We start from the raw sequence: 17779 nt of genomic DNA, 5'->3' as shown, positions 1-17779 counted from the left end.
ACTGAATAAGTAATCGTCTTAGTTTTAAATATAATTGAACCCAAAATAGGGGTTTGGGCAGCTCAGTGCTGGAGTTTGACCTTTGACATTACAGCAATAAAGTGTTGGCTAAAGTATTTTAATTAAGAGGTAAAGGTATGCCAGTAATGAGAAGGTAATCAAGTCCGTATTCTGTCAACACGGACGGAAGATTCGGACGCTTGGTCCGTCGATATGAGGTACGGCCTTACCTGTCCTCTCTCTGTCTCTCTGTATCTCAGTGCCGTCGATATGAGGTACGGACTTACCTGTCCTCTGTCTGTATCTCTCTCAGTGCCGTCGATATGAGGTACGGACTTACCTGTCCTCTCTCTGTCTGTATCTCTCAGTGCCGTCGATATGAGGTACGGACTTGCCTGTCCTCTCTCTGTCTGTCTGTATCTCTCTCTGTGCCGGCGATATGAGGTACGGACTTACCTGTCCTCTGTCTGTCTGTCTCTGGCTGTCTGTCTCAGTGAACCTCAGTATAGACAGAGAAAGTCAACATTATATATACAAACATATTAACATTAATACTGAACTTAAGAAGTCGCTATAAACCGTATTGTCAAGAACATGATCGAACACGTGTCCGAACACGTGTCCGAACACGTGTCCGAACACGTGTCCGAACACGAGTCCGAACACGAGACCGAACACGAGTCCGAACACGTATGTCTTAAAGATGATCACATTATAACGCTCTCAGTGTGCTCCCTGCCGGAACCTGTTGGGCTCACGACATCAGTCTTCCATATTGTGAGCCTGGCCTGGGTGCTAGGATGAGGATCTCGGACTTCTCAGGTCCGGGTTCGAATCAAAGTGAATGAAATGTATGAAAGTAGAGTTTAATATACTAATCAATGAAATACTTAACCCACTGTTTAGAAAACACTTGGGACATGTAGACTGGGTATTTCCGTCCCAAGTCTGAGGCCTCTTCAGTGGTGTGAGAGAGGAGGAGGGATTTCTCAGGGGAAAGCGCCAAGCCATTACAACTATATAGCCCTTGGAAGGGGTCAGGATAAGGATTTGAGATGGGACGGGGGGGGGGGGGAAGGGAATGGTGGCCACAACCACTTGGACAGTCGGGGATTGAACGCCGACCTGCATGATGCGAGACCGTTGCTCTACCGTCCATCTCAAGAGTCAGGAGTCTTAGCAGTGATAAGCATCAGGTTATAACTAATTCCGTCCTCCTAAGGATTCCTCAACGTCAAGGAACTATCATACTAAAGTGCCCTAATCCTAACCTGCCAGAGGACCCAAAACAGAAAACGGGACATTATGTCAACTTCGCCAGCCATTACTATTTTCTAGTACGACAATATACGTCAAAATACGACGGTCTATTAGGACAGTTTGTGTAACCTGGTTATTTACATAACCACTATGTAACAAGCGTTATACACGATTATATATATTACGGGCTATTCATGCCCGTGCCACCTCTTGGGGGGTTAATCCTTATGAATCATCATTATATGCATTATATATTATTATACGGTCGGCCGAGCGGACAGCACACTAGACTGTGATCCTGTGGTTCCGGGTTCGATCCCGGGCGCCGGTGAGAAACAATAGGCAGAGTTTCTTTCACCCTATGCCCCTGTTACCTAGCAGTAAAATAGGTACCTGGGTGTTAGTCAGCTGTCACGGGCTGCTTCCTGGGGGTGGAGGCCTGGTCGAGGACCGGGCCGCGGGGACACTAAAGCCCCGAAATCATCTCAAGATAACCTCAAGATAACAACGTTACACGTATTACATAATCACCATCGTGATTTTGTAACGCGTACATTATGCAAATTGTAATATACGCCTTATCGTAAATTTGGTTCCTGTTGAGTTTAACTGTAATTGTGAAGTAAGTTTTGTAGAGCAAAAAGTTTATGAATATGTTAAATTTGAGTCAGCGGTTGCCCGCCTCCTTACTCTTGATGTGGGTGTCCCTCCCTCTCTCTCTCTCTCTCCCTCTCTCCCTCTCTCTCTCCCTCTCTCTCTCTCTCTCTCTCTCCCTCTCTCTCTCCCTCTCTCTCTCCCTCTCTCTCTCACTCCACATCAACAAGTGACAGGATGAACAACCCAGCGGGTTTTCTGCCTATTGGGGAGTGTTGTACATGCTGCTATGGCGGTGTGTCCACTCACAGGATGAGTGGCGCTGCCCAATACTGTCACTATGGCGGTGTGTCCACTCACAGGATGAGTGACGCTGCCCAATACTGTCACTATGGCGGTGTGTCCACTCACAGGATGAGTGGCGCTGCCCATTACTGTCACTATGGCGGTGTGTCCACTCACAGGATGAGTGACGCTGCCCAATACTGTCACTATGGTGGTGTGTCCACTCACAGGATGAGTGGCGCTGCCCATTACTGTCACTATGGCGGTGTGTTCACTCACAGGATAAGTGACGCTGCCCATTACTGTCACTATGGCGGTGTGTTCACTCACAGGATGAGTGGCGCTGCCCAATACTGTCACTATGGCGGTGTGTCCACTCACAAGATGAGTGACGCTGCCCATTACTGTCACTATGGCGGTGTGTCCACTCACAGGATAAGTGACGCTGCCCATTACTGTCACTATGGCGGTGTGTCCACTCACAGGATGAGTGGCGCTACCCAATACTGTCACTATGGCGGTGTGTCCACTCACAGGATGAGTGACGCTGCCCAATACTGTCACTATGGCGGTGTGTCCACTCACAGGATGAGTGACGCTGCCCAATACTGTCACTATGGCGGTGTGTCCACTCACAGGATGAGTGGCGCTGCCCAATACTGTCACTATGGTGGTGTGTCCACTCACAGGATGAGTGACGCTGCCCATTACTGTCACTATGGCGGTGTGTCCACTCACAGGATAAGTGACGCTGCCCATTACTGTCACTATGGCGGTGTGTTCACTCACAGGATGAGTGGCGCTGCCCAATACTGTCACTATGGCGGTGTGTCCACTCACAGGATGAGTGACGCTGCCCATTACTGTCACTATGGCGGTGTGTCCACTCACAGGATGAGTGACGCTGCCCATTACTGTCACTATGGCGGTGTGTTCACTCACAGGATGAGTGGCGCTGCCCAATACTGTCACTATGGCGGTGTGTCCACTCACAGGATGAGTGGCGCTGCCCAATACTGTCACTATGGCGGTGTGTCCACTCACAGGATGAGTGGCGCTGCCCAGTACTGTCACTATGGCGGTGTGTCCACTCACAAGATGAGTGGCGCTGCCCAATACTGTCACTATGGCGGTGTGTTCACTCACTGGATGAGTGACGCTGCCCAATACTGTCACTATGGCGGTGTGTCCACTCACAGGATGAGTGGCGCTGCCCAATACTGTCACTATGGCGGTGTGTCCACTCACAGGATGAGTGACGCTGTCCAATACTATCACTATGGCGGTGTGTCCACTCACAGGATGAGTGGCGCTGCCCAATACTGTCACTATGGCGGTGTGTCCACTCACAGGATGAGTGGCGCTGCCCAATACTGTCACTATGGCGGTGTGTCCACTCACAGGATGAGTGACGCTGTCCAATACTATCACTATGGCGGTGTGTCCACTCACAGGATGAGTGGCGCTGCCCAATACTGTCACTATGGCGGTGTGTCCACTCACAGGATGAGTGGCGCTGCCCAATACTGTCACTATGGTGGTGTGTCCACTCACAGGATGAGTGGCGCTGCCCAATACTGTCACTATGGCGGTGTGTCCACTCACAGGATGAGTGGCGCTGCCCAATACTGTCACTATGGCGGTGTGTCCACTCACAGGATGAGTGACGCTGCCCAATACTGTCACTATGGTGGTGTGTCCACTCACAGGATGAGTGGCGCTGCCCAATACTGTCACTATGGCGGTGTGTCCACTCACAGGATGAGTGGCGCTGCCCAATAAACTCGCCCCTCGGGGCAAAATTAACAAAAAAATCTTAAGGCGGCCGTAGTGATTGATAAAGATTAAACCACCCAAGAGATGACACGGGCATGAATAGCCCGTAGTCGTCCCTAGAGTTTCTTATAATACAGCTCACTCAATCCCCCCTCCATGGGTCATCATCTACTTCTACCACCACCTTCTTCCTCCACAACTTTGTCTACCAATAGATAGTCCACTTCTCTATCCCCAGTAACCACAAGATAGTCTCCGCACGGGTTATCGACGCGAGAGCCTTGGTTATATTCATAAACCTTTGCTCTTATTGACATTCCTGTTTACATAACGCTGGAGGTTTCAATATACATGATTGGTAGTGTTGTGTGCGTCTGGGGGAGCTGGGGGGAGGGGGGAGGTGCACCCCCTGGTTGTTTGTGGCTGAGGTAGGGGGGGCCCCCCAGCCACTGTTTTGGGTTGGAGGGGGAGGGGGGGGGGGGTTTCGTGGTGAAGCGGGCCCATGGTACAGCTTCGGAAGATTAGTCAGTTTCACGGAGCTCCATTCTCAGGCCTCTCTAGTCTTCAGAGAAAGTGATGGTAGAGGATTGTGAGTTATGAGGATTGGTCAGGCACTGCAGTTGCTCTAGAATCATGGATCCCTGTATACATCATACATACTTATATAAATGCGAACAAGCCTGAATGGTCCCCATTCAGGCTTGTTCGCCCAATACTTGTTCCCCCATATGCGACTGAAAACTCACACCCCATACTTATATAAGTGTACAAATACATTTATGTCTCTCCTCTGACAGGGTAGAATTGCTGCTATAGAAACTAGTGTGTTATTGAGCACTTAATCACTGAAGGTGATTAAGGTGCTTTTACAAGCTCAGGTTATAGTTACATCACATACATTGTATAGCTGATGCATTACATAGTCAATCTTGGGTACAAGTCCAATATATCTTCAAGTGTTCCAGTCTTCATATAGTAGTTACAGAGTTCAGCATACCTTAACCCACGAAAATCAGTCAATATGGGACATTCTACAATATAATGTTTAAGGGAGTGCATGTTTTCTCTTTCACAAAGTTGACACATTGTGTACTCGACATTTGGGTTTTGAGAAAGCTGCCAGATACGTCTATATCCCAGGCGTATTCTGGCCACTATAACATCACATTGCCGAGTTCTTGTTCTATTAGTCCCATATGTGAATGTCTCCTCACGATATCTATCATAATATTTAATGCTACAACTTTCAGGTCTTTGTGAATTTAAGTCAGTGAGATCTTCATTAGATATTTAAGTATTCTCTTTGTCACTGCTAATGCAACACCCATATAAATTTCTACCACTGGTTTTCTGCAGGCTGTCTTTGCAAGCAAATCAACAGTGTCATGCCTTGAGATGCCAACATGTGATGGTATCTAAAGGAATTTAATTTCAGAGCTGTTTCCTATAGCAGCTAAAACATTCATTCGAATATCACTGACTATTTTCTGGGTGTCACTACTATGTGCATTCAGTGCCAGGAGTGCACTCTGCGAGTCACAGTATATAAGTCCACTGCCTTAGTCTTTTAAACATTCAGTGGCAAGGTATATGCCTGCAAGTTCGGTTTGAGTTGTACTTGCCCAGTCATTGACGCGCTTCATTGCTGTATGTACGAGAGAAGATTGTTCAAATATTACATGCACATCCGGTACATCGTCCACCTTCTTCTACAGAGCCGTCGGTATAGCACTGATAAACATCGTTACCCATACTCTGAGTACTTTCAGTGATGCTTTTCAGTGTTAAATGTTTTAATAATGTAGAGTGTACACTATCTTGGGTGCAATTACAGAATCAACTGATAAATCCCACTTGTCCCATGGATTAATTGGTTGATTAATCATTGAGTTGGGTACATATTTAATATTTTAATGTAGTTGGCTACCTTGTAGAACCAAAATGCATAATCAGATTTCTCTCCCTCTATAGACCTCAGGTGAGTGTAGCATATTAGAAAGTTTAGCTTGATTCTTCATGTGTTGTCTAGATCTACTCAATGCCTTCACGCCGAAAACTGTGCTAATAGACAAAATTTTCTCGCTTATGATTGGTAATTTTAACTCTGCTCTCATATTAACTATTCACGTGGACTTTGGAGCCCCAAGGATGAGACGCATAGCTTCATTTTGCAAGATTTCAAAAAATTTTAGCTCTTTGTCAGTATACAGTGTGAGATGTAGAGCATTGTAGTCAATCACAGAGCGTATAAATGATACATAAAACATTCTAGCAAGTCTCACGTTCAAGTCCATGATTGACACCAACAAGGACCCGCAAGGGCTTTAATCTCTCCCAAAGTCTCCTCTTGAGAGAAGAAAGGTACCCAGGGTCGTTAATGGGGACACCAAGGTATCTGTAAGACTCGCAGTTCTCAAGTGCTCGCCCATCTATATGATAATTGGCTGGTGGAATACCACATGGAATGAGGGCACGAGTTTTCTGTACAGAGATAAGGAGGCCACATTCCTCAGCTCTAGTAGCAAAAGCGTCGAGCAGAACTTGCATTCTGGGCTCGGTGGCAGCCTGTAAACATATATCATCAGCATAACAAATGACCGTGTCTTCATAATTAGTTTTAAGATTATTATGATTCCTTAAAAACTTCCTCAAGCTGCTATTGAAGGTCTTAATGATATCAAAGAGGATTTTGTTCCTAGGCTTGGCGCACATGGATGCATCGAGGAAAGGATCATTCATTTTAGAAATATATTCCACCTGTTTAAAATAATAATAGAGCTGGATTTGTTAGCCTTTGTTATGTGAATGGAGGGATCTACTGGTTAAGCATTGTCCAAGATTGGAGGCCAGAGGCTTGGGGCTAGCCTCACCCAACTTTTCAGGGAGAATGATCTGGGGTACAGGACAGACATAGGTAAGATCAGATTCGCCGGAATACAACAAGAACGTGCCAGGAGTCCCACTCTAATCCACCCCCCCCCCCAAAAAAAAAAAAAAAATGACTGCCCGACAGTTTTACTTACGTATATATTTAGATTTTTTTTATATTATAGTAATGTATACCGTTATTCACTTATCTCGGGAAAATGAATAAAAATGTTCGGTTGATCATACTTTGGCTGTAGTAGCATAAAACAGACGATCTTCAGAGAGCTTGAATATTTCTTAACCCCCCCCCCCCCTGCTCCTTGCTGAAAATAGACTGGTACTATTTTATATATATATATATATATATATATATATATATATATATATATATATATATATATATATATATATATATATATATATATATATATATATATATATATACACAGGCTCCTCCCACCGGCTGACCACCCATATGTCAATGGTAGACTATTATATTATTTTTCTGAGAGAGAGAGAGAGGGAGAGAGAGAGAGAGAGAGAGAGAGAGAGAGAGAGAGAGAGAGAGAGAGAGAGAGAGAGAGAGAGGGGGGGAGAGAGAGAGAGAGAGAGAGAGAGAGTAGGGGAAGGAAGGAGGGAAATTATCAGGAGAAAGCACCCAGCCATTACGACTATGTAGCACTGGGAAGGAATCAGGATAAGGATGTGGGATGGGACTAGGGAAAGGAATGGTGCCCAACCCCCCTGGACGGTCGGGGATTGAACGCCGACCTGCATGAAAGCAAGACCGTCGCTCTACCGTCCACCCGGGCGCAACTGGTTCCTTCCCCTAGCAAATTATTTAAATAAACTTAAATTTATTATTTGTTAAATGGAAATTTCTATAGAAGAGTGGAATAAATTTTCTACATGTACATTTTTGGCATAATTGTGCACCCACATACAAGGAAAGTGCGTGCGGCCGTGGTGTAACAAACTAGGCTGGTTGTAAGAATTATCCAGAGTGGGTTATCGACAAAAGAGAATGGGAAGCTGAATTCCCCTGGGGTCCTGGTTCCCAGGTCACCATGCGGGCTCAGCTTCCCATTCCCTGCTATATTTATTGCTTTATATTCTTGCAGAGAAAATAATTACTAATCCCCAGCATGGGGAGTAACTAAGTTAACCAAATATTTATGGATTTCAACTATTGCGCCCCTGGAGTTTGTGTGTGTGTGTTTGAAATACAAATACTTTATTTTATTTTTTTTTTCAGAGAAATTTGTTTGCATTTTTTAGATATAATGCTGTTTTGGATTCCATTTTGATTTGACGTGTTAGCTTCGGGTCTAACTCTTCCACTTTGACTGGACGGTAGAGCGACGGTCTCGTTTAAATACAGAAGTGGTTGGGCACCATTCCTTCCCCCCCCCCCTCTCTCCTCCGTCGCATCCCAAATCTTTATCCTGACCCCTTCTATCAAATACTATATAGTCAAATGATCAAATATATATATATATATATTATATCAAATGATCAAATACTATATAGTCGTAATGGCTTGGCGCTTTCCCCCTGATAGATCCGTTCCGTAGCTTCAGGGGCCATATTCACGAAGCATTTACGCAAGCACTCACGAACGTGTACATCTTTCCTCAATCTTTGACGGCTTTGGTTACATTTATTAAACAGTTTACAAGCATGAAAACTTGCCATTCAACTGTTGTTATTGTTATAAACAGCCTCCTGGTGCTTCGGAGCTCATTAACTGCTTAGTAATTGGAAACAAAGCCGCCAAAAAACTAGAAAAGATGTACAGGTTCGTAAGTGTTTGCGAAACTGCTTCGTGAATCTAGCCCCAGGTCTTTATAAATTACACGATGGTGTGAGTGGTACTGGTTTAAGGGAGTTGTATTGATAGCAAGTTCTTACTGTCCTAAATAATATAAAGGTCTCAGGGATAGAGTTATTAATCTGGATTTCAATGATTGCTCTCAATGACCCAAAAATGGTTTCTGATTTGAAGTGCGTTTTTTGGTGAATATTAGTGACGGGGACTCGAGTACACCAGTAGTGTGTGTGTGTGTGTTTGTGTGTTTGTGTGTGTGTGTGTGTGTGTGTGTGTGTGTGTGTGTGTGTTTGTGTGTGTGTGTGTTTGTGTGTGTGTGTGTGTGTGTGTGTGTGTGTGTGTGTGTGTGTGTGTGTGTGTGTGTGTGCTCACCTAATTTTGTACTCGCCTAATTGTGCTTGCGGGGGTTGAGCTCTGGCTCTTTGGTCCCGCCTCTCAACTGTCAATCAACTGGTGTACAGATTCCTGAGCCTACTGGGCTCTATCATATCTACACTTGAAACTGTGTATGGAGTCAGCCTCCACCACATCACTTCCTAATGCATTCCATTTGTCAACCACTCTGACACTAAAAAAGTTCTTTCTAATATCTCTGTGGCTCATTTGGGCGCTCAGTTTCCACCTGTGTCCCCTAGTGCGTGTGCCCCTTGTGTTAAACAGCCTGTCTTTATCTACCCTGTTGATTCCCTTGAGAATCTTGAATGTGGTGATCAGTGTGTGTGTACTCACCTAGTTGTACTCACCTAGTTGTGTCTGCAGGATCGAGCATTGACTCTTGGATCCCGCCTTTCGAGCATCGGTTGTTTACAGCAATGACTCCTGTCCTATTTCCCTATCATACCTGGTTTTAAAATTATGAATAGTATTTGCTTCCACAACCTGTTCCTGAAGTGCATTCCATTTCCCCACTACTCTCACGCTAAAAGAAAACTTCCTAACATCTCTGTGACTCATCTGAGTTTCAAGCTTCCATCCATCGCTGCTGCAAACATCGACATGTAGGACTCTACGCCTGTAAACATGTCGTTAACATATACAAGAAATAGAATTGGTCCCAGCACCGATCCTTGTGGTACTCCACTTGTTACTGTTCGCCAGTCCGACTTCTCGCCCCTTACCGTAACTCTTTGGCTCCTTCCTGTTAGGTAGTTCCTTATCCATTCTAGGACCTTTCCCCCCACCCCCGCCTGCCTCTCGAGCTTGAACAGCAGTCTCATGTGCGGTACTGTATCAAAGGCTTTTTGGCAGTCCAGAAATATGCAGTCTGCCCAACCATCTCTGTCCTGTCTTATCCTCGTTATTTTATCATAGAATTCCAGAAGGTTTGTTAGGCACGATTTCCCTGTCCAGAACCCATGTTGATGTTTGTTCACAAACCTAATGTTCTCCAGGTGTGCAACCAGTCGCAGCCTAATTATTCTTTCCAGTATTTTACAGGGGATGCTTGTCAGTGATACAGGTCTGTAGTTAAGTGCCTCCTCCCTATCTCCTTTCTTGAAGATCGGCACGACATTTGCCTTCTTCCAGCAACTGGGCAATTCTCCTGACATAAGTGACTCATTAAAGATCATTGCCAGAGGCACGCTGAGGGCCTGTGCTGCTTCTTTTAGTATCCACGGTGATACTTTGTCTGGTCCAACTGCTTTAGTTGCATCTAGAGTTGTCAACTGTTTCATTACCTCCTCTGCTGTCACCTCTATATCTGATAGTCTTTCATCTAGGGTAACCCCTTCCAACAATGGGAGCTGCTCAGGCTCGGTAGTGAACACTCCATGGAAACTGGCATTCAGTGCCTCGCAGATTTCCTTGTCACTTTCAGTATATGCCCCCTCTGTCTTCCTTAGTCTTGTCACTTGGTCGTTCACCGACATTTTTCTTCTTATATGACTGTGAAGTAACTTGGGTTGTTTTTTCGCTTTGATTGCAATATCGTTCTCATAGTCCCTTTCCGATGTTCGTCTTATGTTAATGTAATCGTTCCTAGCTCTGTTGTATCTGCTTCTGTTGTCCTCTGTTCTTTGTCTTCTGTACTTCCTCCACTCCCGTCTGCTGGCCATTTTTGCTTCCTGACACTGTCTATTAAACCATGGGTTATTATATTCCTTCTTATTTTTTCCCTTTACCGTTGGTATAAATCTCTCTTCGGCCTCCTGGCATTTCTGTATGACTAGGTCCATCATATCTTGGACTGTTTTTCCTCTAATTTCTTCCTCCCACTGCACTTCACCCAGATAGTCCCTTATCCTCATATAGTCCCCTTTCCTGTAGTCAGCTCTCCTTTCCCAGATCTCTTGTCCCATGGTCATAAGTTTGAATTCCATCATGTAGTCAAAGACTAGGACACAATGGTCACTGGCCCCTAGAGGTATTTCATGCTCTAAATTCTCGATATCTTCTACGTTCTGGGTGAAAATCAGGTCTAATAGGCTCGGTGCATCTCCTCCTCTTTCCCTTGTGTCTTCCTTCACATGTTGTGTCAGGAAATTCCTGTCTACAACATCTACTAATTTTGCTCCCCACGTTTCGTCCCCTCCATGGGGATTCCTTGATTCCCAATTTATCTCTCCATGATTTAGGTCCCCCATGATCAGCAGCTTCGCTCTCATTCTGTGGGCTAGTGTTGCTGCCTTCTGCAGTCCATCTATACATGCTTTGTTGTTGTCATCATACTCCTGCCTGGGTCTTCTACTGTTTGGTGGGGGATTGTAGATTACCAGGATCACAATCTTCCTCCCATCTACTGTCAGAGTTCCATGTATGAAGCTTGTGCACTCATTGGTAACTCGATTTCCCAGGTCTTCAAACTTCCATTTCCGCTTTATTAGGAGTGCTACTCCCCCTCCCTGTCTCTGTGTCCTCTCTTTTCGTATCACCTGGTACCCTTCAGGAAAGATTGCATCTGAGATCATGTCATTAATTTTAGTTTCCACAATTGCAACTATGTCAGGATCTGCTTCACTCACTCTTTCTTTTATCTCTTCTGCTTTATTAGATACCCCATCAGCATTGGTGTACCAAACCTTGAGATTCTTCATGGAAACTCTTGTACCAGAGTTCTCCCTTTCTCTGGGGGTCTGGGGGGATCTGGGGGATGTCTGGGGGGTGACTGGGGGCAGAGGGGATCTGGGGGATCTGGGGGGTGTCTGGGGGATGACTGGGGGCGGGGAGGGTCCGGGGGATGTCCGGGGGGATCCGGGGGGTGTCTGGGGGGGTCCGGGGGGTGTATGGGGGGTGAAAGAGTTCAGGAGGGGGGTGTTCAGAAAGAGTGCTTGGGGGGCTACTGGGGGCTGGGCTTCTAGGAAGGTAGGTAGGAGGGTCTGGGGTAGGGCCTGGGTAGGTAGGTCTGGAGTAGGAAGGGCATACTGGATCTGAAGATTGGGGAGGGCATAGAGGGGTTGGGAGATAGCGTAAGGTTGGGAGACAGATAGAGGTTGAGAGGTTGGGAGGGGGAAGGATAGAGGGGGTGGGGGGGACCTCCCACCTCCCTCGCAAGGGTGGGGGGTCACATGGAAGGAGAGGGGATGAGGAGGGGTGAGGGCTGGGTAGGCTTTGGGTGTTGAGAGGATGAGGTCTGGGTGGGTTTTGGGGGTTGAGGGGATGAGAGCTGGGTGGGTTTTGGGGGTTGAGGGGATGAGGGCTGGACGGGTTTTGGGGGCTGAGGTGATGAGGGGGTCCTTGGAATGTGGGATGAATTTGACTCCAGTGGGGTCAGAGGGGTCAAGGGATGTGCTGGGGAGATAAGCAGGGGCGGCTGATTTGGGAAAGGGGTGACCTGAGAAGCACGTGTGAGCTGGTTAGCATGGGGTGGTTTAGCACTGGGGTGTGTAGCTGCGCTCAAATGGGAAGAGTCGTACTGTTGTTTGCTTGCTCTGTGGGCAATCTGTTCCTCCTTCGTCATGAATTTGTCAATAAATACGTTGTAGTAATTTTCGCTACCTCTGAGTAGGTGTTTGTGATGCAGTATGTAATCCACTGCCTCTTCGTTAGTGAACTGTACCAGGACAGGTCGTTTCCTGTTACAGTTGTATGGTCCAATGCGTCGGTGGACTTGCACCTCATTCCCTGCCATCTGGGCTCTCATGTCTCTCAAGATCCCCTGTAGTTCCAAATCCTCAATCTCCATCCTTTCCTGCCTCGATGGTGCCCTGGCTTCAAGTAATCCATGGATTATGATTGTCCTCTTTCTCAGTTCATGGTCATGCTGGTGGCCCTCTCCCTGGCTGACCCCCACCCCTCCTACACCCGCTACTCCACCTACTACTACTCCCCCTTCCCCTGCCAAGCTTCCCTTATTCCTGCCAAATTCATTAGTAAGCCTAGATATTTCTCCTTGCCATTCTACCCTGCTCTTCCTGATTTCCTCTTGAATATAATCCATAAACTCTTGTTTGAGTCTTTGAACCTCGCCCTGTATCTTATTAAAGACTTCACTTTTAATCCCCTGGATTAGATCACCTATCCAAACATCCCTCTTCTCTACAAATTTCCCAATCATCTTCTCCACAAACCTATCTTCTTCCTCAATCATAATACTGTTGGACCTAGACGCCCTTCCTGACCTAGTCATTGCTATAATGCAACCTTACCCACAGGGGTTCCAAGTATCTTACCGTCCTGCTAACACAATAGGTGAGTGAATCTCCAAGCGTCGTCCCACGTGGTGGTAGAAGGTTGCTGCCGGGGTGAGGTCACGCGGTCAGAGGTCGGTGAGGTCTGCTCCCACACTGCCACAATTACTTCCTCAACTATTTTGAATTACGCTATTTAAACTGTTTTTCTTCACTACCTTATGGCTCTGGCCAAAACTCAAGGTTTTTTCATTCACTTGTACACACTTTTTCACTTCGAAGTTGCCTGATTACCCCTCCCACTCAACTAGTGAGACAGGAGCTCCCAACCCACGTCCACCCAACACGATGGTCACAAGACAAGTGCAGGGGCTTTGTGTGTGTGTGTGTGTGTGTGTGTGTGTGTGTGTGTGTGTGTGTGTGTGTGTGTGTGTGTGTGTGTGTGTGTGTGTGTGTGTGTGTGCACTTAACTAAAACCAACACATACACTCCCCCTGCATGCTTGTTCGTCTCTCATACATGGCAGGGGGGGCGGGGAGGGGGCGGGGGGTTGTCGCCCCCGGAGATAATGTATTCTTGAATTACTTGTCTGCATAAAACAGGAAGCGGCGAAGGCCTGAGAGAGAGGTGTAGGGATTAAGGGTTAGGTAATACTCTGTTTGTCACCCCCAGGAGGCGGCGAGGAGGAGGAGGAGGAGGGCTCACCATAGACCGTGCTACTTGAATCTTTTCTTCCAAGTAGCGAATCTTAAACATCATCATCCCACCCCCCAACCCCCTCCCGCCTCTTCCACTTCCTCCTACCCCTGACATATCTTGAGGTTATCTTGAGATGATTTCGGGGCTTTAGTGTCCCCGCGGCCCGGTCCTCCACCCCTAGGAAGCAGCCCGTGACAGCTGACTAACACCCAGGTACCTATTTTACTGCTAGGTAACAGGGGCATAGGGTGAAAGAAACTCTGCCCATTGTTTCTCGCCGGCGCCTGGGATCGAACCCATGACCACAGGGTCACAAGTCCAGCGTGCTGTCCGCTCGGCCGACCGGCTCCCCGGGATTGAACTATGAGGAGGAAAGCGCCAAGCCATTAGGACTATATAGCCCTTGGAAGGGGTCAGGATAAGCACCATTTGGTCCGGGAAACATCTCCCGCCATGGCCCCGCTCCTGTGCCAGGTAACTTACGGGCTCACCATAGCCCGTGCTACTTGGAACTTATGTTCCGAGTACCTGAATCTATAACAACAACAACCCCTCCCGTCACGCAGGGTGCAGTCGCGCCTCCACAGCTCAAAAGGGCCACCACTTGCGGGCTATTCATGCCCGTGCCACCTCTTGGGTGGCTTAATCTTTATCAATCAATCAATCATCAGGATAAGGATTTGGGATCGGAGGGGGGGGGGGGGGGGGGAAGGAATGGTGGTCCACAACTACTTGTGGACGGTCGGGGATTGAACGCCGACCTGCATGAAGCGAGACCGTCGCTCTACCGTCCAGCCCAAGTGGTTGGGTTGAGCGAGGTCCACTTATGCACTTATGTCAATGGGCAGCGATATTCAGCTCTTGGGCCCCGCCTCGTCGCTATTCTACCTGGAGAATGATGAATGAACGACGTGTTATGACTCCTCAGGCTTCAGTATTCTTGATTATTCTGGCCACCTGTTGCATCTGTTCACCCTTATCGCTCCATACGTGTGTTTCCTTACGTTTTTCTGACTAGTATGCCAGGTAGGAGGAAGTGGAAGAAGCAGCAAGGGGGGGGGGGAGGGGTTGTTGTTTTAGATTCAGCTACTTGGAACAAAAGTTCCAAGTAGCACGGTCTATGGCGAGCCCGTAGTGGACTTACCTGGCACAGGAGCGGGGCGATGAGTTGGGGGATTGGAGGACGTGAACAAGGAAAATGGACATTGTTGTTTTAGATTTAGCTACTCAGAACGAAGTGTCCATGTAGCACGGGCTATGGCGAGCCCCGGAGCATTAGTGTGATTTTAGTGACACTGTCTCGCTCCTCCTCACCATCATCATCACTACCTACACTACTATTACCACCAACAGCATCACTATCACCATCAGAGTCGTCACCATACCCCCCCCCCCCCCCAACTAACACCACCCCTCCCCCCCCCCTTCCCCACCCACCCCCGGGTAATAGCTCCAACACCACCCGGATTCCCGGATTACCGATTATAATATACACATTCTACAAGGTATTCATAGTTATACATAACGCAAAGAGTAATTTAGGAGGGGGGGGGGTGAAAGGCCCCCCCCCCCACCCCATGAACGATCGGGGATTGAACACCGACCTGCATGAAGCGAGACCGTCGCTCTACCCTCCACCACCCCAGCGGTTAAGGGGAGGGAATTAGAAATGTAAATTGAAGTTAAAATGGAGAATGAAGGTTTTTTTTTTTTTTTTTAGGAAGATAACGGAATTACGATAACCAAAATATATTCGAAATATATATCTGTGACGATTACAGCCATCGTCACAGAAGGCTTAATTAGGCAATCTGGACGTGTTATACGTGACGACCGAATTGGTCTACCTGTGGCTGATGTCAGTGTGTCACCCAGCTGTCACCTGTCACCACAGTGATGACTGTATTCCGACAGGAGGGCTCGTGTCGGACTTGTTTTTGGAGGCCTCGTGTCGGACTTGCTTTTTGGAGGCCTCGTGTCGGACTTGCTTTTTGGAGGGCCTCGTGTCGGACTTGCTTTTTGGAGGCCTCGTGTTGGACTTGCTTTTTGGAGGCCTCGTGTCGGACTTGCTTTTTGGAGGGCCTCGTGTCGGACTTGCTTTTTGGAGGCCTCGTGTCGGACTTGCTTTTTGGAGGCCTCGTGTCGGACTTGCTTTTTGGAGGGCCTCGTGTCGGACTTGCTTTTTGGAGGCCTCGTGTCGGACTTGCTTTTTGGAGGGCCTCGTGTCGGACTTGCTTTTTGGAGGCCTCGTGTCGGACTTGCTTTTTGGAGGGCCTCGTGTCGGACTTGCTTTTTGGAGGCCTCGTGTCGGACTTGCTTTTTGGAGGCCTCGTGTCGGACTTGCTTTTGGAGGCCCTCGTGTCGGACTTGTTTTCAAATCGATGTTAAGACCTATCTTATCAATAATACTAATCACACATACAATACTGGAAAGCCCGTTTGGGACTTGCATTGTTAACAACTAAGAACACTACATAGAAACACACACACACACACACACACACACACACACACACACACACACACACACACACACACACACACACACACACACACTACACACACACACACACACACTACACACACACACACACTACACACACACACTACACACACACACACACACACACACACACTACACACACTACACACACTACACACACTACACACACTACACACACACACACACACACACACACACACACACACACACACACACACACACACACACACACACACACACACACACACACACACACACACTACACACACACTACACACACACTACACACACACTACACACACACTACACACACACTACACACACACTACACACACACACACACACACACACACACACACACACACACACACACACACACACACACACACACACACACACTTCTTAGGTAATGTTAAACATTATCCTCACTATTATGTACTCTCATCAGAGCGTCCCTACCACACATCACATCATGAGCTTTACAGCCAGGTGGATTAATGAAAGGGGTACCGAGTTTTGGGGGTACCGAGTTTTGGGGTACCTCAGTCGCCTTGTTATGGGGGTATCTTGATCTTTAGAGGTAATTTCGGCTGTTCTGAGTCATACTGGCGTTCTAATTGTCATACTAGGGGTTCTAAAATGTTATATTGGCGTTCTAAACAGTGTATTGGAGTTCTAAAAAAGTCATACTTAGTTCTAAAATGTCATACCGGCGTTCTAAATACTATATTGGAGTTCTAAAAGTCATTCTGAGTTCTAAAATGTCATACTGGCGTTCTACATAGTATATTGGAGTTCTAAAAAAGTCATACTGAGTTCTCAAATGTCATACCGGCGTTCAACAACCAAAAAAACTCTATGAATATAGACTTTTGTTTCCACCAAACTGGCTTTTTTTTTCCCATACAACAAAGCTGTTTTACGGAACCACAAAATCGGAATCAGAGGGATAGTTAGACTTTTTTTTTTTTCCTTGGTCTGTGGCCTAGAATCGAACCCGTGTTCATTTGTTTGGGTTGAATTATTGCACATAGCAACCTGCATGCTTGCAGTTACTACGTGTAGTCATCACGTATATATATATATATATATATATATATATATATATATATATATATATATATGCAATGGTGCAACCCCCCCCCCCCCCCAGCTTGCAGCCACGTTTAGCAGATATATTTTCGTCAAGATAATTTGTGTTTATTCTGACACTGCGAGTCGTAGTTTGATATTTATTTGGGCTCATGTGGCTGTTATCTGTGTGGTGGGATGGGTCACTGTAGTGGGCTGGGTCACTGTAGTGGGATGGGTCACTGTAGTGGGATGGGTCACTGTAGTGGGATGGGTCACTGTAGTGTAGTGGGATGGGTCACTGTAGTGTAGTGGGATGGGTCACTG

This window comes from Procambarus clarkii, chromosome 3, assembly GCF_040958095.1.
Source record: "Procambarus clarkii isolate CNS0578487 chromosome 3, FALCON_Pclarkii_2.0, whole genome shotgun sequence".
Classification (NCBI taxonomy): domain Eukaryota; kingdom Metazoa; phylum Arthropoda; class Malacostraca; order Decapoda; family Cambaridae; genus Procambarus; species Procambarus clarkii.
Note: the sequence above shows the minus strand (reverse complement) of the source record.